The following is a 13,919-nucleotide window of genomic DNA, read 5'->3' on the forward strand; positions in this document are numbered from 1 at the left end:
TTAAGCCCCGTTCCCACCACCAGTTTCTGTATTGTGAAGTTGCAAAGTTGCTGTTCTTAATGCTGGCGCTTTACCGTTTTTGGTGGACTGAACGCCTGGGCGTATCTTTATAAAATCCGATCACAGATGAGATGTACTAAGAAATCATTCTATGAAGGAATAATTTATCTTGCCTCTAAAAATGAACATTCTGCAGGGGAGAGTGTTATATAAACTGCAGATGATTCAAATTGATTAACAAGATGAACGATCTATCAATGTTTGAATCAAAGTCACTCAGAAGGCTGACGGTTTCTGATATGGTTTTCCACACATCATTGTTTTATTAAATCCATGCATGTGGTTAAACAAAAATAATACTAAACAGTGAAATCCCTCAAAACATATAACTTCTCCTCTGTCTTGCCTGCACTCCAAACCACCATATGTCACAAGAAATGGATGATGTGAGCTCCGCTGCCTTCTCTCTTATAGGTAGTAGCTCCCGAAAGTCACTCGTCATTTGCATAAAGTTAAACTATCTCACATTTGTTGTGTTGCTCGCCACGCCTACATCTTGTCACCAACGGTCGCTCATGTCGCCGGTAGTAGCTTTGTTCTAATGAGATCCTGTCGCTTTGTCGCTGGAACTGTGAACAGGCTAAAGATAAACTTTTGAAAACATGTCTCAAGGTTCCATTGCCCTAAATCCAGGTGTTCATATATGAGTGCCCCCCAAGAAAAGCCCATTATTTGATAGTTTAACCAAAACTGAAAATTATGTCATTATTTACTCACCTTAATGCCATTCCAAACCTGTATGATTTCGTATATGCCTCCATAAATTGAAAATGGTGGCTAATGGGCTTCGATGTTCTCGATGTAGCCACCATATTTTCAGAGCTTAATTAATGATTTGAAAGTGAATATTGCTTTTTAAATTGCTTTTTTTTTATTACACAAAGTGATCGTATTGCTTCAGAAGACTCGGAATACACTGCATGAGTTGTATTGATTACTTTTACTGTGGTTCTATGGTGTTTATCCTTTATCAGTTTGACAGATCACTTGGATTATATTACAAGTAAACCCTGTTAGACTTTTTTAAAATTCACCCTTTGTGTTCTAAGGAAGAAATAATGTCTGATGGATTTGGAATGGGATTACTGGTTTGGAGCGAGTAGGAGTGGGCGATATGACTAAAAATCTTATATCACTATATGAGAAATTTTACACTGTTTAATTATTAGGCAAATTGTTTTCCTCAGGATTCATTTTATTGTTGAACAAACACAATGCTCTCAGTCAATCCAAAATGTTATTGAACCTCAAACCTGAAATTTTAACAAAGAAAAAGTGAGTTTTGTCTTTCTCAGGGGAATATAAGTGTGCACAATTATTAGGCAACTATTAGTGTGCACAATTATTAGGCAACTAAATTACAAAAAATAATTTCTCCCAACTCAATTGTTTATTAAAATAATTTTTAGAGTAGGTGCAACAAATAAGTTACACAAAATGACAATTAAATAAAATTTTGGGCCTTTCAAAAATATTCAGTTACCAATATAGCTTCCCTTCTGTTCAGTAACTGCCATGAAACTGACAGACTCCATACATTGAGTCTGTCAGTTTCTTGATCTGATCACGATCAACTTTCACTGAAGCAGCAACCACAACCTCCCAAATACTGTTCAAAGAGATGTATTGTCTTTCCTCACTGTAAATCTCAGGTTTGAGAAGGGCCCACAAGTTCTCAGAAGGATTTAAGTCAGGTGAGGAAGGGGGCCAAAGTCATTATTTGGGCATCTTTGAGGCCCTTGCTGTCTAGCCAAGCAGTGGAGTACTTGGATGCATGTGATGGAACATTGTCCTGTATATAGATTATGGCCTTCTTGAATGCCAAGGAATACTTCCTGTAAACTGGCAGTATGTTTGAGAGTTGAGTTTCAGTCCATCTTCTACTCAAAAAGGTCCAACTACCTCATCCTTAATGATAGCAGCCCATACCAGTACCCATCCTCCACCTTGCTGGCAACTGACTCGAAGTGGTGCCCTGTGTCCATTAGTGATCCAGCCTCGGGCCCATCCATCTGGTCCATAAAACCTTTAAAAAATCTGTCTTCATGTATTTGCCCAATCTTGATGCTTCAACTTGTGAATATATTCAGCGTTGGTCATGTTTCAGTCTTCTTGACCATGGCCATGTCTCTGAGCACTGGTACCTTGTACTTCTGGTAGGTTGTAGTTCTGGAATATGGTAGCACTGGAGGATAATGTGTTCCTGGTAGCTTCACGTTTAATTCTTCTCAAGTCTTTTGAAGTTTATTCCGCACCTTTTCTTCACCTTTTTTTGTGCCCCAGTTGAATTAAAATGTTTGATTGTCCGGTGGTCATGCCTCAATAGTTTAGCTATTTCAAGTGTTGCATCTGTCTGAAAGGCATTTTACAATATTTGACTTTTCAGTGTCAGTTAAATCTCTTTTTTGGCCTATTTTACTAGAGGTAATGAAGCTGCCTAACAATTATGCACACCTTGATATAAGGTGTTAGTCACTTTTGCCTCACCCTCCCTCATTACACAAATACATAACACCAGAAAATGATTGAATCCAATAAGCATTCAATTTTATATGGTTTGGAGTTGGAAAATGTTCATGGAAATAATTATAAGATCAGAATACTCACTTGCCAAATAATTGGGCATGCAGTCTATATCACAATAACAATATACAGTATATCACAATATAGTAAATTGTTTTGGAAGATCACTAAATATTGGTTAATTTTATTAGAAAACCATATTGTACTGTCTATTTTTGGATAATGTCCGAACGCGACATGGACATGAAACACAGATAAGCGTGTTAAACGAGAAGCAATTTAAGCACTTAGAAAGCGGCAAACGCTAGATGAATGTCATTGAAATTGCTTGAGTGAGTTTTTAATGCCATAAAAACTCTGTCCATGTCTCTTCAAGCCCACTGATAGATAAGCCCACACTGTGCACATGTACTGTATATTTAAATATAACGATATACACAATATAGCATAATCTCTATCACTTGACATTTTATATCATCGACACAATATATTTCATCATATCGCCCAGCCCTAGGAGCTAGAATAGGCTGAGATATTAATGACAGAATTTTGTTTTTGGGGTGAACTACTCCTTAAAGACCCATTAGTCGACTAGTCATTCAAACAACCCTTCAACTAGTAAAAGTAAAAAATATGTTATTGTGCAATTATTTTTGCAAATACAGGTCCTTCTCAAAAAATTAGCATATTGTGATAAAGGTCATTATTTTCCATAATGTAATGATAAAAATTAAACTTTCATATATTTTAGATTCATTGCACACCAACTGAAATATTTCAGGTATTTTATTGTTTTAATACTGATGATTTTGGCATACAGCTCATGAAAACCCAAAATTCCTATCTCAAAAAATTAGCATATTTCATCCGACCAATAAAAGAAGTGTTTTTAATACCCCAAAAAAAGGTCAACCTTCAAATAATTATGTTCAGTTATGCACTCAATACTTGGTCGGGAATCCTTTTGCAGAAATGACTGCTTCAATGCGGCGTGGCATGGAGGCAATCAGCCTGTGGCACTGCTGAGGTGTTATGGAGGCCCAGGATGCTTCGATAGCGGCCTTAAGCTCATCCAGAGTGTTGGGTCTTGCGTCTCTCAACTTTCTCTTCACAATATCCCACAGATTCTCTATGGGGTTCAGGTCAGGAGAGTTGGCAGGCCAATTGAGCACAGTAATACCATGGTCAGTAAACCATTTATCAGTGGTTTTGGCACTGTGAGCAGGTGCCAGGTCGTGCTGAAAAATGAAATCTTCATCTCCATAAAGCTTTTCAGCAGATGGAAGCATGAACTGCTCCAAAATCTCCTGATAGCTAGCTGCATTGACCCTGCCCTTGATAAAACACAGTGGACCAACACCAGCAGCTGACATGGCACCCCAGACCATCACTGACTGTGGGTTCTTGACACTGGACTTCAGGCATTTTGGCATTTCCTTCTCCCCAGTCTTCCTCCAGACTCTGGCACCTTGATTTCGAATGACATGCAAAATTTGCTTTCATCCGAAAAAGTACTTTGGACCACTGAGCAACAGTCCAGTGCTGCTTCTCTGTAGCCCAGGTCAGGCGCTTCTGCCGCTGTTTCTGGTTCAAAAGTGGCTTGACCTGGGGAATGCGGGATGTTTCTACTCCAGACTCAGTCCACTGCTTCCGCAGGTCCCCCAAGGTCTGGAATCGGTCCTTCTCCACAATCTTCCTCAGGGTCCGGTCACCTCTTCTCGTTGTGCAGCGTTTTTGCCACACTTTTTCCTTCCCACAGACTTCCCACTGAGGTGCCTTGATACAGCACTCTGGGAACAGCCTATTTGTTAAGAAATGTCTTTCTGTGTCTTACCCTCTTGCTTGAGGGTGTCAATGATGGCCTTCTGGACAGCAGTCAGGTCGGCAGTCTTACCCATGATTGCGGTTTTGAGTAATGAAACAGGCTGGGAGTTTTTAAAAGCCTCAGGAATCTTTTGCAGGTGTTTAAAGTTAATTAGTTGATTCAGATGATTAGGTTAATAGCTCGTTTAGAGACCCTTTTCATGATATGCTAATTTTTTGAGATAGGAATTTTGGGTTTTCATGAGCTGTATGCCAAAATCATCAGTATTAAAACAATAAAAGACCTGAAATATTTCAGTTGGTGTGCAATGAATCTAAAATATATGAAAGTTTAATTTTTATCATTACATTATGGAAAATAATGACCTTTATCACAATATGCTAATTTTTTGAGAAGGACCTGTACATACTTCATACATTCATGACTTCTTAGCAAGGTTATTATAGTTAACTGAAACTGAAACTAAAACAAAATAAAAAATAAGAAAACAGCCTAGAAAAATGAAATTAAAACTGAAACTACAATTTTCCAAAAAACTAAACTGAAACTATTATGCATTGCTTCAAAACTAACTAAAACAAAATAGAAATTATCATAAAATATTTTTAGTTTTCGTTTTTAATACTTTTAATAACTATGTACTACACTGTCCTTTTCTGCATATCGCGGCGCCCTTTGTGGTCGGTTCAGCATAACGCGGGGGATCATTTTAGCTTAGCGCGGCCCATTCGGTCCGTTTCGCGGATGACCCACCAGCCCGCTCCGTTCTTCTGATGGCCAGTCTGCCCCTGATCGGCCCCACTGTGCGTCGGCCCACAGGGAAAATGTCCAGTATGCCAGTATGCCAGTCCAGCCATGGGTGTAACGGTTCTCGGCAAAAAAACTAATCGCTCGAAGCGAATGCCGTATACTGGTAATTTATGTAAAAAATGCGATCGAGTTCTTCCTGTTTCCTTGAACGGCTGTAATATGTCATGCATGTGAGCGTCAATAATGCGTTTTATGATTAATGGCATTAAAATCCCGTTATAGTAATACAACTTGATTAAAATATAAAACTAAATTAAAAACCCAAAACTATAATAACCTTGCCTCTTATTCATGCACATACAGTTCAAAATGGGCATCTTCTTAAATGCACATCTTTATATAAACATTAACGTTCTTGATATACATGATTAATCATTTACGGCAAAATCACCCGGAGAAAGATATGCAGATGAACCGAAACTGCACACACTCCCTACTGTTTTTAAGCAAGCACTAAGTACTAATTCAGACAGACATGAAACAATAAGTAAAGTGCTTGGGATTTACACATATGATTAAAACACCCGAGCCACATTATCAAAACATCCCATCTTGTATCCATTTTTATGTATCCAAGTTTATTCCTTTAATAGTGATGTACAGATTCAAAATGTTGAATATATGTGTTTTAAAAATGCACTTTATGTGGATGCATATATTAAAGTCCAGGTATTAATTTAAAATTTTGATTCAGTAATTAGAGAAAATTAACCATGGTTTTACTATAGTAATACTGTAGTAACCATGAGCCAGAAGTAACCATCTGAGCAGAAATCATGTTTTTGATACAATTAACCTTGGTTTTACAACAGTAATACTGCAGTTTTCATATAGTAATCATGATTTTACTATAAATGGTTACTAGGATTTTACTACATATGCCAAGATTAAACTATGGTAAATGTTGCAAAACCATGATTTTTGTTAAGGGCAATCCTGTTGAAGTGTTTACCAAATAGAAATTCTTTGGATTTTGAAGTAATGTTTTTTTTTTTCTGAACATAGCAAATACTGAACTGTACCAAAAACGTGACCCTAAAAAGAAATTTGTGATTAATTTAAAGAACATTACACAAAAGTTGTCCCCTGCCAAGTAATTTACTCATCAGTGATAACTGAAATAGAAATACAAATAAAACTCAAATATATTGATAGACTAAAATAAAAAAAATACAAAATGTATTGAAAAACTAACAAACATATTTCTTAAAATAACTGAAACTAAACTAATTAATAATTTGAAATTAAAAACAAAACAAAAAATGAAAACTAAATTAAAAACTCAAATCTATAATAACCTTGCCTCTTATTCATGCACATACAGTCCAAAATGGGCATCTTTTTAAATGCACATCATTATATAAACATTCACGTTCTTGATTACACATACATATACACATGAAAACCCACATAAACACACAAGCATATTCCCATTAAAGAATTTATGTTGCGTACAGCAAAGCTTTCAGGGGACAGTTTTAGCAGAATAGGGTAAATAAACATTTGATTCAAACCAGACCTGAAGGAAAGTATTCTAAAGGACGCCTTTCAATACAGCACCAAGAATTTATGCCAAGATTCGGCTAGTCTGTGACTGCCATTACAAGAGCCCCAAAACCTTCTATACAACAACACAAATGAGTGAAAAGGAAGAAAAAAACACTAAGGCACCAGTTAATAATACCCTTAACAGCTGGTTTGGCATCAGTGAAACCAACCCTATGCTTAACATAATACATTGTGAGTGGCTTGACAATGCTATCCAAGATCAGTTGTAGGGAACATAGAAAACTCAACAGAGGGTGTTGGTAAAGCTGTAGCCTGCAAGCAGATGGCAGATAGCATTGATCGGATCCACGACCTGATAAGGCTAAGAGGGATAGATGTGCTGTCCTAGAAACAGAGAAAAGGTGAGAGCATGTCGCCCCCCCGCCCAAAAGAGAAATCCACACTACTGACTGCCATCGACATATGGTCCCAGACGATGTAATTTAATTCTATTAATGTGTATTACTAATATTACTAACTAATGTAATGCTCAATATACACATGGTTCAATACATTATGTGGGTCTTTGGGGTCATGTGCGGATCTATGGACTGAGAGGGCTGCAAAAGCTCATTTATAGTCGCAGACAATGTAATTGAATTCTTTTAACATGCATTGCTAATTATTAGGGCTGGGCAATATACTGAATATCCACTATATAATTGCAATGGTTCTACTGACGATATAAAATTAAGCAATTTTAATGTGCTTTTTTATTTGGCAATTAAGTTCCAAAAGAGTGCAACAGTAGACTAATTTCATAATCCTTCAGGTCAGGACAATTTATCAAAATGGCGAGTTGGCCATTCATGATTATTAACCCGCAAAAGACATGTCGGTGTGCAAGGTGTGGTGCGAAAGTGTGAGTGTGAGGTGATTGTCTGTGTTATGTGACTACTAGCGGATACTTCTATAAAGTATAACATGGGAGCAAGGGCAGCAGGTGTTTTTGGGATCCTCCTAGGGAGTTGGTGTCCTACGCAGACTTCGTAATATGCGTATAGGGAGCGGCGGTAAACTGTAAACTACAAACTGCAATTTCACTGTCAAAATCCCCAAGTGAGGGTAAATACATATATATATATATATATATATATATATATATATATATATATTTTATTTTTTTTTTTTTTGAGATATTTCAGAGCAAATACATAATTAACTAGACATATATCGATTATCTTCAATAGGCTGAAAAATATCCAGATATAATTTTTGAAGCCATATCGCCCAGCCATACTAATTATACTATGGGATGTGATGCTGTATATGCACAAAGATTCAATGTGTGGGTCTTTGGGGTCAGGGGCCGATCTAAGTACTGAGAAGGCTGTGAAAGCTCATTTGAAGGCCCTTGACACTTTCATTCACATTGGTATGTGACATGACAATGAGGTCAAAGGTGGCTCCTTGTATTATGTGTGCTAGTCAAGTAGTAGGAGAAAACCCAGGAACTAGGTCAAGACACAGCAGGTTAATTCTCTACAGAGAGTTGAAAGAATACATACACACGTAGCTCTTTCACTATATCTCAAACACAGACACACAAATACAATAAACTGTCTTATCTATTCCTACAATACGGCATTATGGTATGCTGGTCAGTAGGTGAATTATATAATGCTGACACGTCTTTTCTGGTATGAGGTACTATTGGTCATGGTCAAGCTTCAATGAACACCATGCTCCTAATTTCATAGCTTGCCACATATTTCGATAGCAAAACAAAAACTATACTTTTACATTATAATTCAAATGTGCAGGAGTTATGCCCCATGTGTAATATTTAAGAGCTTACTTAGAGGAGTTTGCTCAAATGTAAATTATCACAGAAAATTAATTTTGGGTGAACTAGGAAGTAGTAAGAAGTAATATTAAAAGTGATGCTTGTCGTAGCAAGAACCACTAATAAATACAGTAACTCTTTTTTTGGGCAGTCCAGGTCCTGCATGTATCGGACACACTGGAAAAGATGGGAATGAAAATGTGTCATTTATTTCCTAAAAGCACCGCATAGTCTGTTCTTTTGATAGAGGATGGAAAAGAAAGAGTGCTGAAAAAACAGAGGAGGAAAGAAAGCTCATCAGCGCTGTCTTGCAGTCATGACCATCTGAGCAGCACTGATCCTGCACAGAGGCTCCCAGCTGAGACCTCTAGTCTGGCGAGGGAGAGAGAATAGCTGCATCTCTGGACGAGGGCCCATAACAAACAAAACACAGCCTGACCCTTCAATCTCCACATCCAGCTCAAGCCAAAGCACTATTTATACACTCTCAATAACTCAGCAGAAGAAAATGGCAATAAATTAGCTGCAAACCCAGTCTTTGCACATAGTACTAGGGCACTATAAATATACATCACCACCATATTAATAAGACTGAAGAAAACACAAGTGGAGTTTGTCAGTGGAAAATCATCAGCACAATGTTATGGTGATTTGGATGGCTGCCAGGGCGATGCTATGCAGTTGCTAAGGTGTTCTGAGAGATTTTAAGCACATTGCTATGTGGTTGCAAGGTTGTTCTAGGGGATTGCTTGGGTGTTCTGTATGGTTGTTTACTAGCCCACATCAAAAGAGCTCACCTCAAGGATATTTTGTCCATTTTATTGTACAAGTCTAATTCCTTATAAGCAGTGCTGGTAGTAACGGATTACATGACATTTGGATTATGTAATCATATTACAGAAATCAAGTACTTGTAATTAGATTAAATTACATTTTAAAATACTCTAATCAGATTACAGTTACTACTTTATGGATTACATGATTACATATTAAACAGGAAAAGGCAGTGAATTGTTGATAATGTATTGTTCCCTCTAATTCTGATTTTTAAATATTTTACATGTTTTATTCTATCAGCCTGCAGCTGATATACACTCACTGAGCACTTTTAGGAACTCAATGGTCCTAATAAAGTGCCTGATGTGGTCTTCTGCTGTTGTAGCCCATCCGCCTCAAGGTTCGATGTGTTGTGCATTCTGAGATGCTATTATGATTTTTACTATTACTATTGCACTGCTGCCACATGATTGGCTGATTAGATAATCACAAGAATAAGTAGGTGTACAGGAGTTCCTAATAAAGTGCTCAGTGAGTATATGTTCAATAATTCTTCAAAGTTTTTCAAATGTAGGGGTTTGGGTTGGAATTCCACATACAGAAGTTATATTAGCCACCAGCCATAATTACACAGAAAGTGGAGCGGTAATCCACATGTAAATGCAGAACAGATAGCATGAATTGTGATCAAATTAGTTATAGTTTCGCAAATTGATTTTGTAATTGGCTTCAATAATGTACATAAATGCACCAACCTTTGTAACCACTTTTGAGACTTGAGTTTATAGTTACATCTTTTTCACTTTACATTTAAGCAACATTATGTCAAAATTGTACAATAATGTCCTACTCAAATGCAAAAAAAAAAAAAAAAATGAGTTAGGACTGAAGTAATCCAAAAGTAACTCAAACATTTATATTATAAATGATACAAATTATATTACTTTAAAATGTAATCCAAAATACTATGTTCCTGACTACAATTTTAGTCATGTAATTTGTAATCAGTAACAGATTACAATTCTGAAGTAATCTACCCAGCACTGTTTATACTGTAAGTAATAGCACTACACAATAAAACACATGATTTGAGGTATCATTCATGTCTGTAGCAAAAACGGTGCGATTTAGGCAGTTGTTCCAACAAACAAATTTGTTCCAATAATCCCAAGTATGAGCAATAGATTAATAGTGATTAATAGTAAACAAGCATCAATAATACAATTAAAATGGTAGTCTAATCTCCATTCCTGTCATATTCTTATCACAAAGAATCTAAATATAAGTATTTTGAGACCATCTGAAGATAAAACACTATAAAATTACACCCTTTCTCAGAGGGATAACCATCTGTCAGTTCGCAACACACACTTCTAACATACACGCAAGAAGAAAAGTGAAGGGAGAAACAATTTCATTATCTCTTCCTATGATCTGATACAGACAGCTTCAAAACACTTCAGGCCTGGCTGCCTTTATTGTGTTACCTTGCCGCCTCTGCAGACTTGAAGTACAGAAAGAGCTGATAATGAATTGGAAGAGTAAATTAAATAACTTGTGTTTTATGATCAACTCAATCAAAAACCTATCACTGTCTGTCCTAGAAACTGATAGTGAAAGAAACTAAAAATGACAAGAAATGAGAAACTACACATGCATTACTCATGTTCTTCAGGCATACTCAAAAGTTTGCTGAGTGGGAAAATTAAGTATGCAGATAAATATGAAGGAGAAATGCTGGCAAGAAGATTATTACTTGGCAATTTAATCAATATGCTGTCAATGTCAATCATGCTTCTATTGTGACGTTGTGTAACAGACGATATTTGGCGCCAAAACTGGCTGTCACGCAGCGGCTCCTGATGTAGAGTGGGTACTGGAGCTTTAAAAACAGCCAACTGCCCACTCCAGACAGGGAGCGAGACTCGAGAGTAGGTTGGTACTGACAAGCTCGAAGGTAAGGATGTCAGGGATATTTAAAACCTCCGTCAATCACGGCAAAGGCCGGAGTCTGTCGAACATAACGGCTCAAACAGCTTGAGATAAAGGTGGACGTTGACGCAAATAACGATGTAGGCCTAAGATTGATGCTCGAACGTCGCTTCATAACACAAACTCCACCAATCTACCTGTGACATCGGTGGTTAAGTTATAAGTCGTGATAACAGAACCGAAACGCTAGCTGTAGGCCTACCTTAAAAATGTAAAAATAATTATATTTTTTTACTACAGCAATGACATAAATAATTAAAAAGGAAGTGTTTAAAGCCTATACTTTCGTATTTAGTTATGCTATTTTCGTTTAAAATGTACCAGAGAGTCTAGTTTGTGTCTACACCCGATTATAAAGAAAGACTCCTGTTGAGAAAGGCGGAGCGGCGGGAGTCGCGTGAAGATGGGGAGACAGGAGGAGAGCGCGGGAAATCCATTCTAGAATTCTGTTCCTCTCAAAATTAAAGAACGCAAAATTGTGACAAAGCACGTCATTTAAGAATTTACCTGAAATGGAATTGCACCGCTATGACGGTACGTATTTATACCTACTAGAAAAACAATCCTCGTGAAACATGATGGGGTTTCTTTTAATTAAAAAAACACAGACACATTACACACTCTCACAGTAGTATGCTCTATTTACACACAGGAAAATCATTCAGGCTAGTTGCGAGTGTTCTGGTGCTGACTAAGTGTGCAAGTTAAAACGACCAAATTTCGTTAACGGTTAAGAGTTCTATGGAACGAGTTTACGCGGAGTTCTCCAAACAACAGCACAATTCCTGTCGAAGGAACGTATTCTTTGCGAAATAAAGCTCATATCATACCCACCATACAGTATAAGAAACATATGAATGCCGAGTGAGGGAGCTCAAAACATTGATAAAACAGACCCGGTACAGTTCTAATTTGTTTTCGAAACCATTGTTAAGGACAAAACACGCTCGGCTACGTCAAAATCTTCAACTACACAAAAAAATGTATTATATTGAAAGCAGACGATCCAGTGAATGAACACTGACATGCATTTTCACACAACATTCAAACACGCGATACAGAACCGTAGACTGCCAAACACTTGCTTGTCTCACTAATATGTTAAAGCAGTGCTTCGTCTGCTGAACAAAATATATAATTTAATCGATTTCAAAGCATAGCCTACAATCTGAGACTTTAATGAATTCAGTTGAAACACTCTTTATATGTGAATGCTATGAAGAATAATCACACTCGAAATTGCAATTGTCTGTTTATTGGACTATTACACTAGTGCTTCTGTTAAGATAATTGTCTAATGTTAGATTTCGCACGCTGCCTTTCTCATGTAGGCTACCCCAACAGTTCTAACCTAATTCCAATATTTCCTGAATTCCCAACTGAATTGCCAACCCACACACTCAATGAGACTGAAAAATATAGTAGAAAAAATAAACTAAACAATTGAGACAGTTCATGTTTAAAAACATCAAACACCTCTCCCTATATGCAGGAGTGCCGGTTTGCCTAAAAGTGCGATATGCAGTAGTGCAGGTAAACAGCTCTCCAATAAATGCATGGTTTACAATTCAGCTCGCCTTAAATACCAGAAGCCTTACAACCAACACCCCGCTGTCCAAATAACCTGTTTGTTACTTGTTTCGGTAACGCAATTAAACCACAGGGAATCTAACCAAGTTAGTCTAACAGTCTCATTCACTATTGCTGCACAATGCAGATCTCAGCTTGTGTTTAATGCGTCAGTTAATAGACAGCGAGGTTACAAAACCGCATATAAAATGCATAGGCTATAAAGCTCTCCTTGGCTGTTACACCGCAATCAATATTACACAAATGAATGCAGAGGAAAACAGCGCACTTAAACGAAGCATCGACAGAAAGGAATGTAGTTGCTCCAGACACCGCGAACTGAGAAAAATTGCGTTTTCCCAAAACAAAACTGTATTAAAAAAATTCCCGCCTGTGCGTAAAGATCCGAGGTTACTTACTTGTGCTTTTGATGCCTTGGTTTATTATCCTTGCCATGCGTAAAATCTCAAACTTGCGTACATTTTCTCGGCAGCAGTGTGTAAAGCTCCGCTCTCACTTTCCGAGTGCGAAGTCTCAGCACAGCATGAATGAGGAGGAATGCGGTCCGCGCTCCGCGCTCTCGACACAGCCTCGTTGTGAGTCTCAAGGAACGCGCTGCCAGAGACATTTATCTCGCGTCGCACCTAGGCGGCGACGATGAGCGCGCTTGAGCCTGTAAAGATTTATGAAATATACAGTAAGTCTAGTCTTCTTGAATAGGCTACCGTTGCACCACCTTTCGTTGTATGTGAGCACATGTATTACAATTACTGAGACGTCTTTTTGTCTTTTTGCCGATGGCTCACAAGCTATAAGCAGATATAAAACACCCTTATTTTTTTATTTTTTGGGGGGATTCTTACAGTACATATTTTCAGATTAAAATCAGAGCTGTGCATGAAATAGAGATGCCTGCCTTTATAACGTGGATCTTTTTACAACAGTGATGGTGATTTATGCACAGAATGCACAATGTTGGAGAATAATTAGAGAATATACTACACAATATACTATCTGAAAACTGTCAAT

At 37.5% G+C, this 13,919-nt stretch overlaps 1 protein-coding gene across 1 annotated transcript in view; it reads right to left on the reverse strand.

Moving 5' to 3' along the window:
- LOC127619093 (plexin-A1-like) overlaps window positions 1–13,400 on the reverse strand; it is a 245,080-nt gene extending 231,680 nt beyond the window's left edge. The window contains exon 1 of the mRNA XM_052091844.1: window positions 13,310–13,400. The gene's annotated coding sequence lies outside the window, so the exon portion shown is untranslated. The remainder of the gene's footprint in view (window positions 1–13,309) is intronic.
- Window positions 13,401–13,919: the final 519 nt, after the last annotated feature.

Source organism: Xyrauchen texanus, chromosome 25, assembly GCF_025860055.1.
Source record: "Xyrauchen texanus isolate HMW12.3.18 chromosome 25, RBS_HiC_50CHRs, whole genome shotgun sequence".
Classification (NCBI taxonomy): Eukaryota; Metazoa; Chordata; class Actinopteri; order Cypriniformes; family Catostomidae; genus Xyrauchen; species Xyrauchen texanus.